Source organism: Mobula hypostoma, chromosome 3, assembly GCF_963921235.1.
Source record: "Mobula hypostoma chromosome 3, sMobHyp1.1, whole genome shotgun sequence".
Lineage (NCBI taxonomy): Eukaryota > Metazoa > Chordata > Chondrichthyes > Myliobatiformes > Myliobatidae > Mobula > Mobula hypostoma.
The window spans coordinates 35,433,647-35,460,989 of NC_086099.1; the positions used below are offsets into that span (position 1 = coordinate 35,433,647).

The 27,343-nt window shown below is 41.8% G+C and overlaps 1 protein-coding gene across 4 annotated transcripts in view; it reads left to right on the forward strand.

Moving 5' to 3' along the window:
* Nucleotides 1-27,343, forward strand: part of LOC134343935 (protein unc-13 homolog B-like) — a 519,229-nt gene that overhangs the window by 122,018 nt on the left and 369,868 nt on the right. The gene's annotated exons all lie outside the window — the stretch shown is intronic.

The window sequence follows — 27,343 nt, forward strand, 5'->3', positions numbered from 1 at the left end:
AAAGGGGATGTCCATTATTAAGGGCCCCCATCTCTCAGGGCATGTCCTCTTCTTATTATTACCATCAGTAAGGAGGTAGAGAAACCTGAAGGCACAGACTCACCGATTCAGGAACAACTTCTTCCCCTCTGCCATTCAATTCCTAAATGGACATTGAACCCATGAACACTTTTTAAAAAAACATATTATTTCTATTTTTGCACTATGTTTAATCTATTAAATATACATATTTATTCATTTATTTATTCTTTCTGTTTATTGCATTGAACTGCTGCTGCTAAGTTAACAAATCTTATGACACATGCCAGTGATAATAAACCTGATTCTGATTTTCCAAATGTGTTGTTCTTATCTCAATTGATGCTAGCATTTTACAACAGTGGACAGCTAGCTAATCAATCTATCATTACTGGATTTTTGCCTCTCTAGCTTTCTGAAAGGTCTGTCATGTTGGCATCTTCAGGTCTTCAGACCTTTCTCAAGAATTTAAGACTTTTGAAGCATTATAACTAATGCATCCACATCTTGTTAGTACTTCTGTTAGAATATTTGGATGCATGCTGTTTAGGCCAGGAGCCTGTTAGTCTTTAGCTCTGAAGTTTGCCTTTTACTGATGGTGTATCAGAGGAGTGTGCTCTCTTCCCTCTCCTGTCTTCTCAGTATATCAATGACTGTGTCTCTAGTGATCCATCTGTTAAACTGATAAAGTTTGTGAATGACTTAATTGTCATTGCAATAATCACCAGAGGCAACGCATCCAAGTACTACCAGGAAGCAAATGAGCTTGCGTTCTGGTGTAATCATAACAACTTGGAGATGAATGCCCTTAAAACTGTGGAGATGCGCATGCATCAGGAGAAATTTATCTCCTTTCGACCCACTCATCAACAACCCTATAATTAGCACTGTTTTCAGCATCCAGCTTCCTGGGCAACATTATTTTGCAGGACTTCATGTGGGAGAATGATCACTCCTTCATTAACAAAAGTTGGTACAATTCGATCTTTCTCAGAACATACTGGTGCAATTCTACACTGTCATCATAGAGAGCATCCTCACATCAGCCATTACTGTCTGATTTGGTGAATTCTCTCACAATATTTGAAAGCTGAAGCATAGTCAGGTCAGCTTTTAATCGTCGTTGGCTGTAGTCTACCATCATTGTAGGACCTATATGTGTCCAGGACGTAGAATCAGGCAGGAAAAAGCGTTGTGGATACTAACCCCCCCCCCCAGCAAACTACCTTTTCCAAAAGCTCCCTTCTTGAAAGCACCAAAGGGCTATTAAAACAAAAACTTCACAACATCTTACAAGTTTCTTCCCCTTGGCAGTTAATCTGATCAACCCTTTTATAATTATGTTTACATTATTAATACATAATGGTATTTATGTATTTATGCACATTTTATTTTATATCTGTACTTTTGCCTCTAAATTTAGTTTTATATAATTCTTTATTCTTATAATTGTTGAATGTTGTTTTTTTTGTTACATGCTGCACCAACATGCCGCAGCAAATTACTAAACATGGAAATATATACGGTGAATGAAGTTGATCCTTGATCTGTCTCTCATGATGGTGATGGTGTTTAATTCCTTCCCTGTATTATTTGGTATTAATCGGATGTTTGTAGTATCTTCTACTCTAAAGACTGATGCAAAATATTTGGCTTTTCTCCACTGCCATTTCTTTGATCAGGCCAAGGGATTAGGTGGAAGGATTTAGATTGAATTGTAGGTTGAGGGTTATGGTGTGAGTAAGAAGGTGTGACATGTGCAGTGTGCAAATGTATTGAATACATACAGTGCCTTGGAAAAAGTATTGAGCCCCCACAATCATTTTAACATTTTACTGTCTCATTTTATAAATTAAAAAATATCGAAGTAGGATTTTTTGAGCTAATCTCTAAACACCTTGCATCATGTCAAATCAAAAGCAAGATTCCAAACCAGTCAAGAATTTACAAAAAATTAAAAACCAAAGTTGTGAGGCTGAAAAAGTATTCATCCCCTTTGTAATTACTATGCTGACTTTCCTCTGGTGCAGTACTGTATATTTACTTACCAACTCGCCCAATTTGTTGATGTAGAAAATTGGAGGATCTCCTGTTTTCAATTAAGTCATAAGAATAAATAGCCTCTCTCTGTAAGGTCCAACAATATGGTAGATTTTCAACAGATCAAACCAAAATGAAGACTAAAGAGCATTTAAGGCAAGTCAGGGAAATGACATTAGAGAAGCATAAATCTGGGGAAAGGTACAAGATCATCTCAAAGGTACTGAACGTACCTCGGAGCTCAGTGCAGTTCATTGTTAAAAAGTGGTAAAAATATGAAACCGCAGCCAGACTGTCTAGGTCAGGCTGCCCCTTTGAACATAGTTGCTGGAGAAGAATGGCACATGTAAGCGGGGCCACTGTGACACAACAGTCACTCTGAGTGAGCTGCAGAAGTCAGTGGCTGCAAATGGAGATGAAGCTCCCATCATCTGTGAGGCCTTGCACAGAAAGGGTGGAAGAGTGACAAGGAAGAAGCCCTGGCTTAAAAAAAACATATCCTTGCCTGTAAAGACTTTGCAAAGTGTCACTTCTTGGGAGGAAATGGAGTACCTCCAGGATATCCATGCAGTCATGGGGAGAATGCACAGACTCCTTACAGACATGGTACTTGAACCCGATTACTGATGGCGAGTGTGATAAAGTGATTGTACTAACTGCAATGCTAAGTTACTAAGAATTTGTACTTGGATAACTATTCAATATACTTAATGTTGGTTATGAACATTATTTTAATTATTTTCATTAAATCTAATTTCCGAAAATCTGATTCTTTGTGGTGAGCTTCTGTATTTGAATTCCTCTGAAAGGAAAAGGAAGAACATCCAAAGTAAATGCATTGTGAATGACAGAGGCATAAATGTTTACAAAAAAATAACCAAGGGGAGGTTTATGTTGAATGGCAGGAGCAAGATCCATTTTATTATCTAAAATGTGTGGGAATTGAAACATACAGTCAGTGGCCACTGAGTGCATGTTTGTGATCTTCTGCTGCTGTAGCCTATCGAGGTTTGATGTGTTGTGTGTTCAGAGATGCTGTAGCCTATCGAGGTTTGATGTGTTGTGTGTTCAGAGATGCTGTAGCCTATCGAGGTTTGATGTGTTGTGTGTTCAGAGATGCTGTAGCCTATCGAGGTTTGATGTGTTGTGTGTTCAGAGATGCTGTTTTGCACTCCACTGTGGTACTGTGTAGTTATTTGAGTTACTGTTTATTTAATTTAATTTTATTGAGATACAGCACGGAGTAGGCCTTTCCAGCCCTTCGAACCACATTGCCCAGCGATCCCCTGATTTATCCCTAGCCTAATCACGGGACAATTTACAATGACCAATCAAGTGACAAACTGGTATGTCTTTAGACTGTGGGAGGACTCCGGAGCATCCGGGGGAAGCCCATACAGTCATGGGAAGAATGCACAAACTCCTTTCAGATGATGGTGGGAATTGAACCTGGGTCACTGGTACTGTAAAGCGTAGTAGTAACCACTATGCTACCGTGCTGTTGCCTTCCTGCCAGCTTGAACCAATCTTGCCATTCTCCTGTAACCTCTCTCATTAACAAGGCATTTTTGCCTACAGAACTGCTGCTCACTGGATGCTTTAGAATTTTTACATCACTCTCTGTAAACTCACAAGGTGTGTGAAAATCCCAGGAGATCTGCAGTTTCGGAGATGCTCAAACCACCCTGTCCTGCAGCAACAATCATTCCATCATCACAGTCGCTTGAATCGCATTTCCTTCTGATGTTTGGCCTGAACAACAACTGAACCACTTAAGCATGTTTGCATGGTTTTATGCATTGAGTTGCTGCCATATCAAAGTACTTGTATGTCACCATATTCAACCCTGACATTCATATTCTTGTGGGCTTTCACTGTAAATGCAAGAAACACAATAGAATCAATGAAAGGCTGCACCTGGCAGGACAAACAAATGTGCAAAAGACAACAAACAGTGCAAATATAAAAGGAAAAAAAAACAGTTACAATGATAAGTAAATAAGCATTAAATACTGAGACCATGAAATGAAAAGTCCTTGAAAGTGAGTCCATAGGTTGTGGGAACAGTTCAGTGATGGGCTGATTGAAGTTGAATGAAGTTATCATTTCTGCTTAAAGAGCTTGCAGGTTTAGGAATAAAAACCGCTCCTGAAACTGGTGGTGTAAATCCTGAGGCTCCTGTACCATTTTCCTGATAGCAGCAGCAAGAAGTCAGCAGGACTTAGGTTGATGATGGATGCTGCTTTCCTGCGATGGCACTCTGTGTAGATGTGGTCAATGGTAGGTAGGACTTTAAGGTGATGGCCTGGCCATATCCACTACATTTTTGTAGGCTTTTCTGTTAAAATACATAGGTGTTTCCTTACCAGACCGTGATACAACCAATCAGTATACTCTGCACCACACATCTATAGAAGTTTGTTGTAGATGACATTCTGAATCTTCATAATCTTCTAAGAAAGTAAAGCTACTGCTATGCTTTCTTTGTAATGGTGCTCTGAAATGTTAACATCAAGGAATTTAAAGTTGCTGACTCTCTCCACCTCTGACCCCTGATGAGGACTGACTTATGGACCTCTGGTTTCCTCCTCCTGAAGTCAATAATCAGCTCCTTGGTCTTGATGGCATTGAGTGAGAGGCTGTTGTTGTGGTACCACTCAGCCGGAATTTCAATCTCCCTCCTGTGTGCTGATTCATCACCACCTTTGATTTGGCCAATGACAGTGGTGTCGAGAGTAAACTTAAATGTGGCATTGGAGCTGTGCTTAGCCACACCATCATAAGTATAAGTGAGCAGAGCAGGGGAGCTAAGCACACAGCCTTGTGGTGCACCTGTGCTGATGGAGATTGTAAAGGAAATGCTGTTGCCAATCCGAACTGACTGGGATCTGCAAGTGAGGAAATCGAGAATCTAATTTCACAAGGAACTATTGAAGCCAAGGTCCTGAAGCTTATAGATTTGTTTTGAGGGGAAGAGAGTATTGAATGCCAAGCTGTAATCAATGATCCTGAGGTATGCACCTCTGAAAATCAAGTCTTCCCGAGTTGAGTGAAGAGCCAGTGAAATGGCATCTGTTGTTGATGTGTTTTGACGATAGTGGATCCAAGTCGCTTCCTGGGCAGGAGCTGGTATGTTTCATCACCAGCTTCTCAAAGCATTTCATCACATTGGACGTGAGTCAGGGATTCCCAATCATTTTTATGCCATGGACCCCTCCCATTAACAGAGGGTTCCATGGATCCCAGGTTGGAAATCCCTGATGTAAGTGCCACTGGATCAGTCTTTGAGGCAGGTTACCCAGTTCTTGATAGGCACTGATATAATTGAAGACTGTTCGAAGCAGGTGGGTACCTTAGACTGCTGAAGTGAGAGGTTAAAGATATCAGGGAACACACCAGTTAGTCGATCAGCAGAGGTGTTTAGTACTTGGGCAGGTACCCCATCCAGGCCAGATGCTTTCCGTGGTTTCACTCTCCTGAAGGATGCTCTCATGTAGGCCTCAGAGACTGAAATTACAGGGCCATCATGGGCTGTGGGAGTTTATGAAAGTGCCTGTAGGTTTTGATGGTCAAAGCGAGCATAGAAGGCACTGAGCTCATCTGGGAGAGAAAACTTGTCACCTATGTCACTTGGTTTCACTTTGTAGGAGGTGATAGCATTGTTTATGTACTGATCAATACTCTAAGTTCATCACCTCTGTTCTGATACTGTACATCTCACATTAAAGTAGACACATTTCAACCCATCTATCTCAGTACATTTATGCCCTATCCACCCTCACAGTCTGTCCACATACTGCGTCTACTTTTACGCCATCTTCACCATTTTCTAACCAATCACTCTGGTTCTCTGGTTGATCAGAGATTAAGAGAGCTAGGGCTGTACTCTTTGGAGAGAAGGAGGGTGAGAGGAGACATGATAGAGGTGTACAAGATAATAAGAGGAATAGATACAGTGGATAGCCAGCACCTCTTCCCCAGGGACCACTGCTCAATACGAGAGGACATGGCTTTAAGGTAAGGGGTGGGAAGTTCAAGGGGGATATTAGAGGAAGGTTTTTTACTCAGAGAGTGGCTGGTGCGTGGAATGCACTGCCTGAGTCAGTGGTGGAGGCAGATACACTAGTGAAGTTTAAGAGACTACTAGACAGGTATATGGAGGAACTTAAGGTGGGGGCTTATATGGGAAGCAGAGTTTGAGAGTTGGCACAACATTGTGGGCCAAAGGGCCTGTACTGTGCTGGACTATTCTATGTTCTATGTTCTATGTTCCCATCCCCCTGCCAACCTAGTTTAAACCCTCCCCACTAGCTCTGGCAAATCTGCCTGCAAGACTGTTGGTCCTCCACAAGGAGTAACCTATCTTTTTTGTACAGGTTATATTTTCCCCAGAAGAGATCCCAATAATCCTCAAATCTGAAACCCTGCTCCCCGCACCAGTTCTTCAGCCATGCATTCATTTGCCAAATCATCCTATTCTTACTCTCACTGGCGTATGACACAGGAGGCAATCTAAAGGTTACTACCCTTGTTGTCCTGCTTTTTGACTTCAGTCCTATCTTCCTATATTCACTTTTCAGGACCTCATCTCTTTTCGTACCTTTGTTGTTGTTGTCAATATGTACCACAGCTTCTGGCCGCTCACTCCTTCAAGAATGCTATGGGTCCAATCTATGGTGTCCTTGACCTTGGCGCCTGGGAGGCAGAATGCCATCTGCAGGTCTGTCTTGTCCACGGAATTTCCTGTCTGTTTTTCTAACTTCTCAGCACTTTTCTCCTCTTTTTTCCCCCACTTCCTTTCTGAGACACAGAGTCAGACTCAGTGCCAGAGACCAGGTTGCTGCAACATTCCCTGACAGTCTCCTCACCACCCCTGCCTCAACAACATGCAGAACGGCATACCTGTTATTGAGAGAAATAGCTACAGAAGTACTCCATACTGTCTGCCTTTTCCCTTTCCCTCTCCTGACAGACACATGGCTGCCTGCCTCCTGTAGTTTACGTGTGACTGCTTCCCTATAGCCCTGTAGCTCCTGTCTGTTCACCACCCCCACCAATCTCATTCTCCTGAATGATACATTGGTCATCCAGCTCCGGTTCCCGAAAGCAGTCTGAGGAGCAGCAGTCAGATGCAGTTCTCGCGGCTGCAGCCTTCAGGTATACTGGAGGTCTTCCAGTTTTCCAGCATCGTGCAAGAGGAGCACATCACTGCTCTGGGATCCATTCTCTCTGCTCAACGTGTGCAATGATAAAGAAAGAGAAATTTGACAAAAACCTCAGGCTAGCCTCTGCCTTTTCTTGGCGAAGCCTCAGTTCCCCCATTCTAACCCTGTCCACTCACACTGTGACTGCTCTCACAATATCCACGTCACCTCTCTTAATTCTTTATCTTTTGGCCCTTGCTTAATCAGATGATCAATATAAAACTGAACAGAAAAGTCAGAAAAACAGAAAGAACAGAGTTGGAAAGGGTGATGAATCTGTGGAATTCATTGCCATAGATGGCTGTGCAGGTCAAGTTAATGGGTATATTTAAAGTGGAGGTAGATAGGTTCTTCATTAGTAAGGGCATCAAAGGTTTCAGGGAGAAAATAGGATAATGAGGTTGAGAGGGATAATAAATCATGATGGAATGGCAGAGTAGAACCGATGTGTTGATGGGCCTAATTCTGCTCCTATGTCTTATGGTCTTAAGATTTTTAGTCTCAACAGGTTCCACTTTTTAAATCTCCCGCTTGTCATGACAAGGGCTCCTGAACTGGAATAATAGAAAAATATAGAATATCTTACTAATAGAAATTTCAGAGCTAGTGTTATGATCAAAAGTAAAGAGTATTTAAATAACCAAGGGTAAAGAGATGGCGATTACAGGCTGGACTGTAAAAGTATGGGATTAGAGTGAGGGAGAGGGGGAGGAAGGAAGAGTGTGATGGAGCGAGGGAGAGAGAGTGGGACAGGAAGGCAGAGAGGGAGAGTGGGGACAGAGGAGAAATAATGAGACGGAGAAAAGAGAGGGAGGAGACAGACAGAGAGAGAGAGAGAGAGAGAAGCAGAGGGGGTGAGAGGGAAGGGAAGAGTACATGTACATACATTTATATGTATTCTGGATTCCAGTTAATTGGGCCATCAGTTAATCAGGACAGCAGCTTATTTGGGACAACTCCTAGAGAATAAAAACAAATCTAGAAAATAGCTGGGAATCTGTTTGTTTATTTGGGCACCGTGGCCCTTAATTGGGACAGGAGATGTTGCCGTACAGTTTCTAACCAGTGTTAGTCACGCGTATATTGTGTGGTTATTAGATACTACACCATGCTTAGAGTTTTTTAATAATGTCATTTGTGTTTGTTTGTGTTTAAAAAGCAGTGATTTTTGTCACTGATAGTTGGCGAGTAATAAGCAGTAAGATAATTCAGAAACTGCTTTTCTCACCGCGGTTTCAAGCATTCAGGCTTGGAGATGCCAGAAAGAGCCGAGAGTGAAAACGAAATGACTTTACTCCTTCAGCAAGTTTGGAACTACAACGAATTTGAAGGGATCAGCAATTATCTTGAATGTTACAATGGACATGAATATTTGGAGGATGCAATTGTCGAAATCATTGTTTGAAAGCAGTTCATTGTCTGCACTGATTTTTTTAACTTACAATCAATTAAAAGAACATGGCAGTGTGCACTGGATTAATTCCTACATCACTAACTATTAGGGACTAATACACAGTTTTATAGTGTAGTACTTTTGGTAGCATTCCAATTTGTTCTGTATTTCATCAAAATACATAATTTGTTACTCAGTTGAATGGTAGTTTGTCTTTTTTATACCTTTTTAACTTTGGCTAATGGGGCAGCCGCTTAATTGGACCAAAACGCACAGGTCCCGATGTGCCCCTATTAATGGGAATCCACTGTATTGGGAAATTGCTGTGGTATGCTGGTGCTATATTTAACAAAAAATGATAACATTGAACAACATATGATGAGGATATATTAAAGGGAAAACAGACATTCACTTGGTGGGTGTGTTCCAAAGTTATGAGGAACAGACTTTGACCACCTTATTGTTAAATATAACGAGTTTGAAAAGGATATAAAATACCATTCAAACTAATTCAGACTAGTTATAAAGCAGTTGTGTTAATCATCAGTACACCTATACTCTTAGTGATTTGTTGTTGGAACAAGAAAATCTGTTGAGTTAGTTTAAAAATAAATCTTGAAGTCAAAGAAGTCCACAAATTAGAAAATCCTACAGTGGTGACCCTGCTGGGATATTTGGCCAACATCTGAAACCAGGCACTATTGTGTATAAGACCACAGGCAAAACTATCATGGATCAATCATACATAGACCATAAGACCAAAAGACCACAAGACATAGGAGCAGAATTAGGCCATTTGGCCTGCCGAGTCTGTTCCTTTCTGCTGCTTTCCTCCTTTCTTAAAGAGTAGAGTGACATTTGCAATTTTCCAGTCCTCTGGCACCATGCCAAAGTCCACTTATTTTTGAAAGATCATTACTAATATCTCCACAATCTCTATTGCTACATCTGTCAGAACCCTGGGGTGCAGTTCATCTGGTTCGGATGACTTGTGTACCCTTTGGCCTTTCAGCTTTTTGAGCACCTTCTCCCCTGTAATGGCAACTGCACTCACTTCTCTTCCCTCATACCCTTCAACATCTATCACTGTGCTAGTGTCTTCCACAGTGAAAACTGATGCAAAATACTGTTTTAGTTCATCTGCCATCTCCTTCGTCCCCATTATTATTTCTCTAGCCTCATTTTCTAGCGGTCCTATATCCACTTGCACCTCTTTTATTTTTTACATACTTGGAAAAAGCTTTTACTATCCAGTTTGATATTGTTTGCTAGCTTTCTTTCATATTTCATCTTTTCCCTCCTATGATTCTTTTAATTGCTCCCTCTGTAGGGTTTTAAAAGCTTCCCAATCCTTTGTCTTCCCACTAATCTTTGCTTTGTTGTATGCCCTCTCCTTTGCTTTTACATTAGCTTTGATTTCCCTGTCAGCCATGGTTGTACTATTTTGCCATTTGAGTATTTCTTTTTGATTTGGAATGCATCTGTCCTGCACTTTCCTCATTTTTCCCAGAAACTCACACTATTACTGCTCTGCTGTCATCCCTGCCAGCATCTGCTTCCAAGTTACTTTGGCCAACTCCTCTCTCATACTACTGTAATTTCCTTTACGTCACTGAAATACTGCTATGTCAGACTTTACTTTCTCCCTGTCAGATTTCAAGTTGAACTCAGTCATATTATGATCAGTGACTCCTAAGGGTTCCTTTACCTTAAGCTCCCTAATTGCCTCTGGTTCATTACCTAACACCCAATCCAGTATAGCTGATCCCCTGGTAGGCTCAATGACAAACTGCTCTAAAAAGCCATCTCGTAGGTATTCAACAAACTCACTCTCTTGAGATCCATTTCCAACCTGATTTTCCCAATCGACCTGCATGGTGAAATCTCCCATGACTACCATAACATTTCCATTTTGCCGAGCCTTTTCTATTTCCTTTTGTAATCTGTGGTCCACATTCCAGCCACCGCTGGGAGACCTGTATAGAATTACCATCAGTGTCCTTTTACCCTTGCAGTTTCTTCACTCAATTCACAAGAATTCAACATCTTCCGATCCTATCTCACATCTTTCTACTGATTTGATGCCATTCTTTACCAGCAGAGGCATGCCATCGCCTCTGCCTACCTTCCTATCCCTCCAATGCAACATGTAACCTTGGACATTCAGCTTCCAACTACAACCATCCTTCAACCATGATTCAATGATGGTCGCAATATTATATCTGACAATCTGTAATAGTGCAAAAAGATCATCCACCTTATTTCTTATACTCCATGCATTGAGATATAGCACTTTGAGTACTGAATTTGCTACCACTTTTGATTCTGCATCTCTAATGCACTGATACTCATCCTGCTGGCTACTAGTATGTCCTATCATCTGCCTGCCTTTCCTTCCTGACGGTCTGACTGCATGCTGTCTTTGCTTTTTTACCATCCGTTCTATCCTGAATCCCTTCACTCCAGTTCCCACCCCCGCTGTCAAATTAGTTTAAACCCTCCCTAACAGCTCTAACAAACCTGCCCACGAGACTATTGGTCCCCCTCGGGTTCAGTTGCAACTCGTCACATTTGAACAGGTCACACCTCCCCCAGAAGAGATCCCAATGATCCAAGAACCTGAAGCCCTGCCCCCTACACTAGCTTCTCAGCCATGCATTAAATTGCCAAATCATCCTAGTTCTACTTCCTCTGGCATGTGGCACAGGCAACAATCCAGAAATTACCACCTGGGAGATCTTGCATCTCAGCTTCTACCTAGCTCTCTAAATTCTCTCTTCAGGACCTCTTTGTTTTTCCTTCCTATGTCATTAGTACCAATATGTGCCAAGATATCTGGCTGCTCTCCCTTCCTCATCAAGATGTTGTGGACATGATCCGAGACATCCCTGACCCTGGCACCTGGGAGGCAACATACCATCCGGGTGTCCCGTTCACATCCAGAGAATCTCCTGTCTATCCCCTGACTATTGAGTCGCTACTGCTCACCCTATCAGTAGTGCTTCCCTCTTCTCCCTCTTTATCTTCTGCACCACGGACCTATGCTCCATGCCAGTAACCCTGTCTCCATGGGATTCCCCTGGGAGGTGATCCCTGAGAACAGTATCCAAAGTGGTATACTTAATTTTGAGGGGAATGGCCTCGGAGTGCTCTGCGCTAACTGCCTGTGCACATTTCCATTTCTCCTGACAGTCGTCCGTCTGCTCACCCCCTACAATTTCGGGGTGACTACTTGCCTGTAACTCTGATCAGTTATCTCCTCACTCTCCTGTACAAGCTGAAGGTCATCCTGCTGTTACTCCAGATCCCTAATGTGGTCTTCAAGGAGCTGCAGCTGGATGCACTTCACACAGATGTAGTTCCCTGGGAGGCACTGGGTCTCCCAGGTCTCCAATATCTGTCATGAAGAACACACAACTACACTGGGTACTGTAAGAGAGAAAAAGGGGAGCCCTAACAGAAGCTCACCCAGAACCAATGTCTCTTTCAAGCAAAGGCCTCCTTTGAGCCAAAGGCCTCTTTCAAGGAGCTCACAACACATACCATTGATCCTTGGAAAGATTTATAGGCTAGAATGCACAAAAAAGGTGTAAACATGCATGTACAGACTCTGCGAAGACATCCAAGAGTACCTTCACAGGACACAAGATATGTTCATTAGGAAACATTGTTGGCTGTATTCTGGAATTGGGGTATATAGATTTGGAATCCACATCGCCGAGCACCTACACTCTGCCAGAAAAAAGCGGGATCTCCCAGTGGCCACTTACTTTATTTCCACTTCCCATTCCAATATGTCTATCCATGGCCACACTCAGGTTGGACGAACAGCCTTATATTCCGCCTGGGAAGCCTCCAACCTGATGGCAGGAACATCAATTTCTTGAACTTCTGGTACTGCCCCTCCCCCCCCTCACCATTCCCCATCCCCCTTTCCTCTCTCACCTTATCTCCTTGCCTGCCCATCGCCTCCCCCCTTTTCTTTCCTCCATAGCACTCTGTCCTCTCTTATTAGAGCTCTCCGTCCTCTCTTATTAGAGCTCTCCTTCTCCCGCTGTGTATCTCCTTCACCAATCAACTTCCCAGCTCTTTTTGTCTGTGACACAAGACATTGAGTTAATCTGAAAAAATGAATTTCAGGGTTATATACTGGATGGTGGCATGTATGTACTTCGGTAATGATTTTATTTTGAACTTGGAATTTTGAAGCCTTGTTATCACCGATGTCACTTGGTTTTACTGTAGGAGGTGACAGCATACAAGCTCTGTCACAACTGTCTAGTATCCTTCATCGATTCAAGTTTTGTTTGGAATTGCCACTTTGCTTATGAGATGACTTTCCAGATATCGTACCTGGGCTACTTGTATTTTACTTGGCAGGCAGACCTGAATGCCACTGCTACGGCCCTCAGCAGATTGCGGACCTCATAGTTCATTCAGGTTGGGGAAGACCAAATGATTTTATGGGGACACGCTCATCTATGGCTGTTGTTACAATGTCCGTCGACCTTGGTGTATTTGTTCAGATTCTCTGAGTCCTTGAATGTGGCCCAGTCCAATGACTGGAAGTAATCATGTAGTCTCACCTCTGCTTTCCGTGATCACCTCTTTGTTGTCCTTAGCTGTGGAGCCTTGTTCTTTAGCCTCTGCCTCTATGTAGGTTGGAAGAGGAAAGCCAAGTGATCAGATTTCCTGAAATGTGATCTAGGCATGGAATGGTAGGCAGTCCTAATTGTAGTATAGCAGTGGTCGAGTGTATTGGGACCCCTAGTGCTGCTGGTGATATATTGATGATAAACAGGCAGAGATTTGTTCTGACAAGACTGATTGAAATCGTTGCCAAATGATATGAAAGGCTTCGGGGTAGGCTTACTTTTTTGTTTATGGAAACATTCAGTACCTCGAGTGCCTGCTTAGAGTCAGCCTTTGGTGTTATGTAAACTGTGGTCAGGATCTCTTGGTAAGTAGAACAGTTGACACTTAATCCTTAGATTTTACAGGTTGTGGGAACGAGAGTGCAACAAGACCGCTGTGTCTGAGCACCAGAAAGAGTTTGTTATGAAGCACTGATCCCTCAACTTTCGCCTTCTCTGAATCGGCAGCAAGTCCATCCTGTGTATTATTAGTAGTAGTAGTAGTAGTAGTTACCAACGTATCTAGTGTGAACCATATCTCCACGAAACAGAGAATGCAGCAATTCCTCATTTCCCTCCGATAAAATAATCTTGCCTGTGGGTCTTCAATCTTGTTCTCTAGTAAATATACATTTGCTAGTAAAATGCTGGGTAGAGGAAGTTTCATTCCCCAATGTTATAGCCTGGCTTAGTGTCCTCCCTTCCTCCCTCTCTTGCAACTGTGGCGATGTACTTTCGACCACTTAAAGGTGTCATTCCTGCATGCTTCAGAGTTAAGTCTGCCAAGTCCTTCAGGAGATTGTGAAATTGCTAGTTCATTGAGACAGTTGAAAAGAATGTTACTTATAGGGAAATTATCAGCTGCAGGTTGCAGTGAGAGTAGTTCAGAAGAAAATCAGCTGTTTAGATATTTGCATTAAGGAACAGGTGTAACTAGTAAAGTGGGTACTGAGTGTATGAAGCCAACAGAGCTGACAAAAAAGCGCAGGCATATTTAATTGAAGCCTAACAGTTTTTTTAAAAATTAAGCCACATAAATGGTTAGCTTCAGGAAATACAGAGCTTGTTATGGAATCAAAGAGACAATCAGGTAGAGGCAATAGATGTGGAAAAGTGTGAATATTTTGCACCTATTTTCACAATGGAATCATGCACAAAAGAGAGGAAAGGTATGGATATGATTATTAATGGAATGCACAACGATAATTTTCTAATCCATTTTAGCTACAGGCACAGTGCAGTAGGGCAGTTGCGCAGTCAATACATGCCAGAGTATGAATACTGGGAAAGTGATAATCTAAGTAACATACAGCCTGTCAGCTACACACTAGTTAAAGACAAATTATTAGAAAGAGTCTGAGGGGCACAATAATTCAATGTTGACCCCATCCCTCACCCTGGGAGCTGTTTGAAACTAAGCAAGGCTTAGTGATATAATGGACATCACTTGGGTCACATTTATAACATCTTAATGATCCCTAACTCCATCCTTACTTTGCTTCATCATATTTGATCTGCTGTTGAAAAGTTCCAGTCTGGCCTCCCATGTACTACTCTCCATAACCTTTGTAAACTGATACTTTGATCATAATGCACAATACCAATTATTCATGCTCCTATGTTTCCTAATCAAATTTTTTTTTACCAGGTAAGCAATGCATCAGTTATATCCCCCATGTTCTTCTTTTCAGATGCCTCTATACCTTTCCCTTTTGAGTCTCCATAGTCTTCTCCAGCCCGCAACATATATCATTGTGCTATATGCATCTGGCTGTGTATGAGATAGTATTAATTGATGATCTTGTAGTACAAGATAGTGTAGAAGAGCGGTGAATATACCGTACATAACATGTCAGCTAGGGAATGAAAAGCCAGGATTTTGAATAAAGGTAATTACAGAGTTTTGTAGGGATATTGCCTAAATCGATTGGGAATATAGCTAAAATTTAAAGCAGTAGATCGTCAATAGTAAAGATTTAAGGAGGCAATTCATAATCCACAACAAAAATATATTATTTTATTCTTTATGAGAAGTTGAGATGGGTACATAGATGAGAGGGTTAGAGAGAGTTTTGGTCTTGGTGTGGGTAGATGGGATTAGACAGAGAATCAGGTCGTCATGGACGAGATGGGCAGCTGAGCCTGTTTCTGTGTTGTAGTACTCTATTACTCTATGACTAAATGACATGTCATATTTTGAAAATTGCTGGCAACCAGAAGACCGGAGTATTTTAGAAGCCAGCAAATGTTGATGAAAAAATAATTGAGAGAGGAAATAGATTAACAGAGAAAGACACAAATAAACAAGGGTGCTCAGTGGTTAGCATAATACAATTACAGTTCCAGTGACCCAGGTTCAGTTCTGTCGCTTTCTGTTAGGAGTTTGTATATTCTCCCCGTGATTGCGTGGGTTTCCTCCAGGTGCTCTAGTTGTATCACTAAATAAAAATAAGTAAAATAAATAAGCTATTATGTATATATTGTATATCAAAAAGGGAGTTACCATGGTGATATTGGTCAGTTGGAGGATAAGTGGGATGAATTAATAATGGGTAAAGGAAAAGACTTTGAACTAACATTTTGAATTTGTCTCCATGATGAAAGGCACTGAAACCATCCCAACATTAGTGGACAATATTGGGGTGGGGGGTGGGTGCGTGAAACAAAAGGAACTTAAAAACTAGGAAAAGCCACTAAGCAACAGATGGGAGTAAACCCTGTTTCTTTCTCTCTCTCTCTCACTCTCTCTCTCTGTTCAGCTCCTGGTCAATTTACTGAATATTCTCATTTTTGATGGGCTATTTTGAGATTGTGAAAATTAGTAATGTACCACAGAGATATGTGCTGGGGCCCAATTATTTAGAAACTACATTAATGACCAAATATTAGGGACTAAATATACCATACAGATTTACCGATGATGCAAAATAAAAAATGTGTCCGTGGGGATGGAGATGCAAAGTTTGTGCTCATAGACTTGCAAACACGAGGAATTCTGCAGATGTTGGAATTTCAAGCAACACACATCAAAGTTGCTGGTGAACACAGCAGGCCAGGCAGCATCTGTAGGAAGAGGTATAGTTGGTATTTCGGGCCGAGACCCTTCGTCAGGACTAACTGAAAGAAGAGCTAGTAAGAGATTTGAAGGGGGGAGGGGGAGGGGGAGATCCAAAATGATAGGAGAAGACAGGAGGGGGAAGGGATGGAGCCAAGAGCTGGACAGGTGATAGGCAAAAGAGATATGACAAGATCATGGGACAGGAGGCCCAGGGAGAAAGAAAAGGGGGAGGGGGGGAAAGCCAGAGGATGGGCAAGGGGTATAGTGAGAGGGACAGAGGGAGAAAAAGAAGAGAGGGAGAGAAGAGAGAGAGAAAAGAATGTGTGTATATAAATAAATAACAGATGGGCTACAAGGGGGAGGTGGGGTATTCTCCGTTAATTTAATTCCCTTATTTGGGAGGAGAAATTAAAACACTGTTAAAAGAGGCAAATAATCAATTAAGACAAGAATAAATAAATAAAATATGAAATACAGCATTCACAGAGCATGCACAGTCTCACTGATTCGGAATAATGATGATAAATAATTAACCTAGGTGTGTTTTTTCAGTATTCATTGTCGATAGGGTGTTCTATAATGTAAAAGAGTTTCTTTTATATTTCTAAGAGCTTGTAGGCTAATTTTAAACTACTGATAAACCATCTAATAACCATAAGCTTCCATTACTCAGTTTCCTGTCAGTGAAGTAAATGACTGTAATCAATGAAATGTGAAGTTGCAGCCTGTACAGTTGTGTAATGAACTGCTTTGTTCTACTTTTCGCATGATAATCATTTGAGTATTTCAAAATTCAAGCCTTTCTGAAAACCCATCCAACCAGAAGAAAGATGAAACTTATGACACTAGTAAATATTGATTTTCTATTGTGGTGGGGACACATTGCCACAATAGTAATGTTGAAGATCTCAAAGATGGTTCTTCCTAGACTTCTTCATAACACTCTAGCTTCCAACCAGAACCATAAATTGACAATATCAAAGGCACTGTCATTTCAGTCCACCATTATTAGAAAATGTGAAGAGAATTTTCCATCAGGATTGGTTTGAAGAGTATGAACCAATTAATTCAGAAATTAAATTAATTGAAAGTTCCACCATACCCGAGAGAAAAATTCTGCAGCCAGATGAAGGCTAAGTCCTTTGGAGACTCTGACTTAAAGAGCAGATGGCGGCTGGAAGACAACAGGAGTACCCTGATAATAAGCATGAACAGCATCTAAAATTACAACTGCTGGTATTGAAAACAGAACCAGAAATGGTGATTCCTGATGGAGGGTCATCGACCCAAAATGTAGTTTCTACTTCCACCAATTCTGTTCGAATGGTAGGTTCCTACATTTTTGTTTGTACTATTTATGATCTAACTATTCCACTGAGAATGAAGAAAATCAATGAACTTTTCAAGACAATGAGGCAGTTAGCACCTCTGGATGGAACCATTCAAAGAATTGTTTAACCATGTCCTCATTGCTAATACCCTTTTGGTCATTCCATTACTGATGGACAAGAAATTGAAAAGAACATGTACCACAGGAAAAACAGTGTGACCACATACATAGCCCTCCGAGCGTCTATCTAAGAGTTTCTTAAGTGTCCCTAATGTTTCTGCCTCTACCATCATCCCTAGCAGGGCGTTCTATGCACCTGTCACTTTCTGTGTTTAAAAAAAAGAATGAATCAGAATTGTGACTTTTAGTATAACTCCGTAAAGATAGTTCAACCCTGAATTAATGCTATGAACAGAATGCTTTGTTTGTTCAATTACACTTAGTCATACTTGATGCTGGTGGCTTTCCAAATTTGCTTGAGTCATTCAAGATGTTTCTTTTTCTCTCAAAGCAACTGAATGTAATAGTTCAATTTGCTTTGCATATGATTAGGGAACAAAAACACGGTTCCCTCTCCTGTCACTGGTGTTGTCACAGACACAATTCTCATTCTTGATTAGTTACTTCACTTTCTAATGTTGGTGAATCCTTTGAAGTATTAGAAGAAAGGCAAATTGTGATTTTCTTTTAGTTTCTTTGAAGGCAATGACCTAAGGTTCAGTCTTGACATCTGGTGCTGCCTATCTGAAGTTTGCACACTCTCCTAGTGCCTGCATGGGTTTCCCTGGTTCTGTGGTTTCTTCCTGTCATTTGTTTCTGCTTCCTCCTATTTCAAAATCGTTCATGCTGTGAGAGCTAACCAGAAGTAGTAAGCGACTGGATTTTAAAGTATAAACACAAGAGATTCTGTAGCTGCTGGAAATCCAAAGCAACACACACAAAATACTGGAGGAACTCAGCAGGTCAATCAGGAACTGTGGAAATGAATAAACTTTCAATGTTTCAGGCTGTGGCCCTTCTTCAGGACTGGAAAGGAATGGGGAAGATGCCAGAATAAAAAGATGGAGGGAGGGGATAGCTAGTAGATGATGGGTGAAGCTAGGTGGGTAGGAAATATAAAGGGCTGTAGAGGAAGGAGTTTGATGGGAGAGAAGAATGGATCACAGGAGAAAGGACAGGAAGAGGGAAGCCAGGGGAGTTGATAGCCAGGTGAGAAATTGTATGAGACCAGAGTGGCGAATAGAAGGAGGGTGAAAGAAATTTATTTTAACTGGAAGGAGAAGTCGTCATTCATGCCATCAGGACGAAGGCTACCCAGACAAAATATAAGATGTTGTTCCTCTACCCTGAGGGTGATCTCATCATGGCAAAAGTGGAGGCCATGGACCAACATGTCAGAACAGGAATGGGAATCAGAATTAATGTGTGGCCACTGGGAAGTTCCAATTTTGGGGGATGGTGCTTGACAAAGTGATCCCTCAACTTACGTCGGGACTCACCAATGTAGAGGAAGTGGCATCGGGAACACCAAACTCCTGAGCGCAGAGAAGTAAAGATGTGCTTGCTGGTAGGATCTCTTTGAAGATGGCGAAGTTGTGGAGAATGATGTTGTTTCCGCAGGGATAACTCCCTCCATGACTCCCTTGTCCATTCATCCCTCCCCACTAATCTCTCTCCCAGTACTTATACCTACAAGTGGCCAAAGTACTACACCTGCCATTTACTTCCTCTCTCACGTCCATTCAGGGCTCCAAACAGTCCTTCTACGTAAGGCAGTCCCTCACCTGCAAATCTGCTGGGGTTGTCTGTTACGTCTGGTGTTCCTCACGAGACCTCCTCTGCATTGATGAGAATCGTCGTAAATTGGAGGAACTGCTTTGTCGAGTACCTCTGTTCCTTCCACCTGAAGCTGATCTTCCTGATGGCTAAGCATTTTAATTCCAATTCCTGTTCTGACATGTCACGCCATGGCCTCCTACTGTGCCAAGATCAGGGTGGAGGAGCAGCACTTTGTATTCTGTCTGGGTGGCATCTAACCTGATGGCGTGAATGTCAAGATTTCCTTCCAGTAAAAAAAAGTACCTCTCCCTCCCCTCTTCCATTCCTCACTCTGGCCTCTTAGCTCTTCTCACTTGCCTATCACCTCCACTCCTCTTTCGTTTTCTCCTATGATCCACTCTCCTCTCCTATCAGATTCCTTTCTCTCCTGCCCTTTACCTTTCCTCCTTTCCTATCCACCTAGCTTCACCTATCACCTTCTATCTATCCTTCTTCCCCCCCCCACCAGCTTTTTATTCTGGTGTCTTTCCCCTTCCTTTCCAGTCCTGAAGAAGGGTCTTGGCCCAAAATGTTAATTGTTTCATGGATGCTGCCTGACCTACTGAGTTCCTCCAGCATTTGTGTGTGTGTGTGTGTGTGTGTGTGTGTGTGTGTGTGTGTGTGTATTGCTTTGGATTTTAAAGTAGATCTGATTTTGTTAATAAGTGTAAAGATAATTAATTTTTGCATGATACCCATAACAGTTTTCATTAAATGGAGTAACTTGATCATTAATTAAGCTTCAGCTCATGCTCTTAAAATTGTTGTGATGTATTAGAACTATCTTTTACATTATGGAGTAAATTATAAGGCACCAATGATACCAGCAGCATTTTATTTCTTCCCTGATATTTTCAGCCATTTACAGAGAACAGCAGGCCATTTCACATTTGTGTTTGGATTGATTTCTATGAGTGATTGTTCTATGAAGAATGAGTAAGATTGGGCTAGATTCATTGATGTTTAGAGCAACAAGATGTACTCTCATTGAGATATCCAAGCCCTAAGATGGATTACTAGTGTAGTCATTAAGAAGCATTTTCGTTGGGAATGGTTAAGGAATTTAGAACATCCGTCCCCAAGCTACAGAAGAACAGATCAGCTTTTAGAACCGGGTGTATTCAAAGTTGAGGATGGATGTTGAGAGCTGAGTGGAGGATAATACAATTATCCAGGAAACCAGACAAGGTTCAGGGATCAGCAATAATGTTTTTAATGAATGAAAGACAGGTTTTAGGGGCTAGATGACATTTTCCTTCTCAATGTTCTTATGTACTATGTGGGAAGAAATGTATAACACTGGCAATTAGTAGACATCTCTGTTTTGCTGTTTAAAATTAATATTGAGATTTGGGGACAACTAAGCATTGTGCTTTAACCAAGGATTGTCACTGATAGTAGAGAAGCATGCAATGATAAAGCAGAGACTAAATCATTGTCTCTAGAGACACCATAAGATTTGAGAACAAATTACACAATTTGTCCTGTTGAGTCTGCGCCACTATTCAATTATGTTTGAAATTTTTTCAGCCTCATTTCCCCACCTTCTTCACGTAACTCTTACCCCTTACCAATCAAGCAAACATCAATCTCAGCTTTAAATACACCCAATAACTGGGCCTCTGCAGGCCTCTGTGGCAACAAATTCCACAGATCTACTACCTTCTGGCTGAAGAAATTTATCATCTCAGTTTTAAAGGGATGTCTGTTTATTCTGAGGCTGTGTTCTTGGATCCTGACTCTCCTATTAAAGGAGGCATCTTATCTATCCCCATTTTATCCAGGCTTGCTAATATCCAGATATGTCTTGTCTTTAATGACTATATCAGGCTCCTGGCTGCAAGCAGTTTCTACTTCTCTTCCTATTCCCACGTTGGCCTGCCTTTCTTGGCCTTATCCATTGCCAGATGAGGCTTTATATAAGCTAGAAGAACAACACCTCATTACCCACCTGGTTAATATACAATGCAATGCTCTGAATATTGAATTTTCCAGTCCTGTTAATACTCACTTTACCCTGATCTTGATCCACCTCTGGTCCTCTGATTCTTGTTCATTTTTCTTATACCTCCCTGTCCTGCCCCAATAATCCATTTTCATCCCCCTTCTCTTCCTGGTTCATCCACCTACCAATTTTTAAATTATTGGCCTTTGTGGTCCCATTTATAACCTCCAGCCTCTGTCACCACCTTAGCCTTCTCCTCCACCCACTTGCTCCCAGCTAGATATTTGTTTCCTCCTCTGCTTCCATGTATCACCTATTTGCCTTTGTTTCATCGCTCTGCCTTTCTGTCTCCCCCCACCGTCTCCATTTACCCATCATCCTGCATCACTCCTCAGTCTACCTGTCACCTACTAGCCTCTGTCTCTCTTATTTCCTTTTCCTCCTTCTGCTGGTTATCTTCTCCGTTTACTGCACTCAAAATATTGACAATACTTTTTCACTCTACAGATGCTGTTGAACCTGTTGAGTTTCTCCAGCAATTTGTTCCCTAACCCTAATGCTCCAATCAATACTGTGTCCAATTGATACGAAATTACTCTTTTCCTTACCGACTTGTAAATAATCTTCCTCCATTTCTTTTTCTTAAAATTCCCTATTGAGCTTGCCTTTACTATTCTCATGGATTCCATATCATAACACGTCCTCTCAACATTTTCCTTATTAAGCTTCTTTTCTCTTTCCTTATCCTCAAAGTCCTTTTATTCCTGGTACCATTTTGAATCTCAACTGTACCCACTTTGATATTTTTATGTCCTTTCTAAACTCTGAGGTCCAGAACTGGGGAGCAGTTCTTCAATTGTATGTAATCTATGATTGATTATGGTTTAGCATAATTTTACTTGTAATACTCGCTTTGCCTAATGGCTTAATATAGGGAGTGATAACCCCCTGCCCGGCCAAACTTAAGAAATCTCGTTTGGGTGGATGGTGCACGATGTGTCCCCTGTTACAAATCAGTACCCCGAAATAACAAACAGTACACAATATGTGATTAAATGAATAAGCTTTGTAACTCTTACTTTGACTATATGGTTAGTAGAGAAACAAAATAAATATATTTCAAAAAAAGGGCCCAAATCTTAGTAAGCAGTCTGTGCACAAAGTTGGAGCTCACACGTAAGCCGATCGGTTCCCATCGACCTCCTCCGATCGTCGCTGCCCTTTGGGCCCTCTCTCTGAGTCCACCCTGTCTGGTGGTCTACCAAATCTCTTCAATCGCGTACTCCCTCTTCATTTCTCTCTCTTTGTCTCTCTCTGGCAAAAGCCCACGAAATCAACTACTTCCAGATTCACCAGACAGGGCAACAAAATCCTGATTGGCTAACATGCATCCACTGTCCTGTTATCTCCAGCCATAACCCAAACATTGCTGTTACAGAGAAACCGTTACTTCAGCAGTGAACATTACAAAAAAAACCCATTACATTAGCAGTGAAACCTTACAGCGCATTACATACTTTATCATTCCTTGTTTGTGTTTATAAAGCAATATTTTTCCTATTTTTAATAGTCACCATAATCACCATTCTTCCACCTTCAAAAAATGTTTGACCATCAACAAATCTGTTCTTGCATCCTCTTTTAGACTATACAATGCACGTATTTTTCCATCTAAAATAAAATGCCGTTTCCACCTTTCTCACGCTTAGTTTCTCGATAAGATGTGTCTCACAGAATGATGCTGTACAGAAATCCAGCTGTTCAATTCTCTTTTTAAATGTTGCTGTTTAATCTGCTTCCATTACTCTTGCAGGCAGTGCATTTCAGATCATATGCGGCTGTGTGAATTGTTTTCTTACATCACCTCTGGGTCTTTTAGTGTTCACCTTAAACCTCTGAACTCTGGTTTAATGCCCTTCCTACCAGTGGAAACCATTTGTCCTTTTCACTCTGTTAAAACCATTCAAGATTTTGAGCACATCTATCAAATTTTCTCTTCGTCTTTTGAGTGAGTTTTTTTCTCATTTTTCCCAGATTACTAAATTCCCTTGTGCAGCTTAGAAATTCTGACTTTTATTTATCCCCGAGTCCTTTTTTTAAGATAACATCCTATAGCCTGGATTTGGGAATACAAAACAGAATTTCAAATCTTTCAGATGATGTGAAGCTCAAAGCATTAACTTGGCTGATAATGGATGCTAGCACCAGTGTGGGTTAGTAATATAAAGGCCCTTGTTTATGAGCACCATCACAAATTGAATGGATGAAAAGGTAGATTATTGTAGAAACATAGAAAATAGGTGCAGGAGTAGGCCATCCGGCCCTTCAAGCCTGCACCACCAGTCAGTATGATCATGGCTGATCATCCAACTCAGAACCCTGTACCTGCCTTCTCTCCATACCCCCTGATCCCTTTAGCCACAAGGGCCATATCTAACTCCCTCTTAAATATAGCCAATGAACTGGCCTCAACTGTTTCCTGTGGCAGAGAATTCCGCAGATTCACCACTCTCTGTGTGAAGAAGTTTTTCCTCATCTCGGTCCTAAAAGGCTTCCCCTTTATCCTTAAACTGTGACCTCTCATTCTGGACTTCCCCAACATCGGGAACAATCTTCCTGCATCTGGATTGTCCAATCCCTTTAGAATTTTATACGCTTCAATAAGGTCCCCCCTCAATCTTCTAAATTCCAGCGAGTATAAGCCTAGTCAATCCCGTCTTTCATCATGAAAGTCCTGCCATCCCAGGAATCAATCTGGTGAACCTTCTTTGTACTGCCTCTATGGCAAGAATGTCTTTCCTCAGATTAGTGGACCAAAACTGCACAGCATACTCCAAGTGTGGTCTCACCAAGGCCTTGTACAACTGCAGTAGAACCTCCCTGCTCCTGTACTCGAATCCTCTTGCTATGAATGCCAGCAGACCATTCGCCTTTTTCACCACCTGCTGTACCTGCATGCCCACTTTCAAAGACTGGTGTACAATGACACCCAGGTCTCGTTGCACCTCCCCTTTTCCTAATCAGCCACCATTCAGATAATAATCTGTTTTCCTGTTCTTGCCACCAAAGTGGATAACCTCACATTTATCCACATTAAATTGCATCTGCCATGAATTTGCCCACTCACCTAACCTATCCAAGTCACCCTGCATCCTCTTAGCATCCTCCTCACAGCTAACAATGCTGCCCAGCTTCGTGTCATCTGCAAACTTGGAGATGCTGCATTTAATTCCTTCGTCTAAGTCATTAATATATGTTGTAAACAACTGGGGTCCCAGCACTGAGCCTTGCGGTACCCCACTAGTCACTGCCTGCCATTCTGAAAAGGTCCTGTTTATTTCCACTCTTTGCTTCCTGTCTGCCAACCAATTCTCTATCTACATCAATACCATACCCCCAATACCGTGTGCTTTAAGTTTGCACACTAATCTCTTGTGTGGGACCTTGTCAAAAGCCTTTTGAAAATCCAAATATAGCACATCCACTGATTCTTCCCTATCCACCCTACTAGTTACATCCTCAAAAAATTCTGTGAGATTTGTCAGACATGATTTTCCTTTCACAAATCCATGCTGACCTTTTCCGATGATTTCACCGCTTTCCAAATGTGCTGTTATCACATCTTCGATAACTGACTTTAGCATTTTCCCCACCACCGATGTCAGGCTAACCGGTCTATAATGCCCTGGTTTCTCTCTCCCTCCTTTTTCAAAAAGTGGGGTTACATTAGCCACCCTCCAATCCTCAGGAACTAGTCCAGAATCTAAAGAGTTTTGAAAAATTATCACTAATGCATCCACTATTTTTTGGGCTACTTCCTTAAGCACTCTGGGATGCAGACCATCTGGCCCTCGGGATTTATCTGCCTTTAATCCCTTCAATTTACCTAACATCACTTCCCTGCTAACATGTATTTCCCTCCGTTCCTCCATCTCACTAGACCCTCGGTCCCCTACTGTTTCTGGAAGATTATTTATGTCCTCCTTAGTGAAGACAGAACCAAGGTAGTTATTCAATTGACCTGCCATGTCCTTATTCCCCATGATCAATTCACCTGTTTCTGACTGTAAGGGACCTACAGTTGAGACGAGTTGAACAGGTACTTTGGATCTGTCTTCACTAGGGAAGACACAAACAATCTCCCAGATGTAATAGTGGCCAAAGGACCTAGGGTAATGGATGAATTGAAGGAAATTTATATTAGGCAGGAAATGGTGTTGGATAGGCTGTTGGATCTGAGGGCTGATAAGTCCCCGGGACCTGATGATCTGCATCCCAGGGTACTTTAGGAGGTGGCTTTAGAAATTGTGGACGCATTGGTAAACATTTTCCAATGTTCTATAGATTCAGAATCAGTTCCTGTGGATTGGAGGGTGGCTGATGTTGTCCCTCTCTTCAAGAAGGGAGGAAGAGAGAAAATAGAGAATTATAGACCGGTTAGCCTGACACCGGTGGTGGGAAAGATGCTGGAGTCAATTATAAAAGATGAAATTAGGACACATCTGGATAGCAGTAACAGGATTGGTCCGAGTCAGCATAGATTTACAAAGGGGAAATTGTGCTTGACTAATCTTCTGGAATTTTTTGAGGATGTGAGTATGAAAATGGACAATGGAGAGCTAGTGGATGTAGTGTACCTGGACTTTCAGAAAGCCTTTGATAAAGTCCCACATAGGAGATTAGTGGGCAAAATTAGGGCACATGGTATTGGGGGCAGAGTAGTGACATGGATTGAAAATTGGCTGGCTGACAGAAAACAAAGAGTAGCGATTAACGGATCCCTTTCGGAATGGCAGGTGGTGACCAGTGGGGTACCGCAGGGTTCAGTGCTGGGACCGCAGCTATTTACAATATATATTAATGATTTAGATGAGGGAATTAAGAGTAACATTAGCAAATTTGCCGATGACACAAAGCCGGGTGGCAGTGTGAAATGTGAGGAGGATGTTATGAGAATGCAGGGTGACTTGGACAGGCTGGGTGAGTGGGCAGATGCATGGCAGATGCAGTTTAATGTGGATAAATGTGAGGTTATCCACTTTGGTGGTAAGAACAGGAAGGCAGATTATTATCTAAATGGAGTCAAGTTAGGAAAAGGGGAAGTACAACGAGATCTAGGTGTTCTTGTACATCAGTCACTGAAAGCAAGCATGCAAGTACAGCAGGCAGTGAAGAAAGCTAATGGCATGCTGGCCTTCATAACAAGGGGAATTGAGTATAAGAGCAAAGATATCCTTCTGCAGCTGTACAGGGCCCTGGTGAGACCACACCTGGAGTACTGTGTGCAGTTTTGGTCTCCAAATTTGAGGAAGGACATTCTTGCTATTGAGGGAGTGCAGCGTAGGTTCACAAGGTTAATTCCCGGGATGGCGAGACTGTCATATGTCGAAAGCTTGGAGCGACTGGGCTTGTATACTCTGGAATTTAGAAGGCTGAGAGGGGATCTTATTGAAACATATAAGATTATTAAGGGATTGGACACGCTGGAGGCAGGAAGCATGTTCCCGCTGATGGGTGAGTCCAGAACCAGAGGCCACAGTTTAAGAATAAGGGGTAGGCCATTTAGAATGGAGTTGAGGAAAAACTTTTTCACCCAGAGAGTGATGGATATATGGAATGCTCTGCCCCAGAAGGCTGTGGAGGCCAAGTCTCTGGATGCTTTCAAGAAAGAGATGGATAGAGCTCTTAAAGATAGCGGAATCAAAGGTTATGGGGATAGGGCAGGAACTGGATACTGATTGTGGATGATCAGCCATGATCACAGTGAATGACGGTGCTGGCTTGAAGGGCCGAATGGCCTACTCCTGCACCTATTGTCTGTTGTCTACATTTGTCTTTACCAATCATTTTCTTTTTACATATCTATAAAAGCTTTTACAGTCAGTTTTTAATGTTCCCTGCCA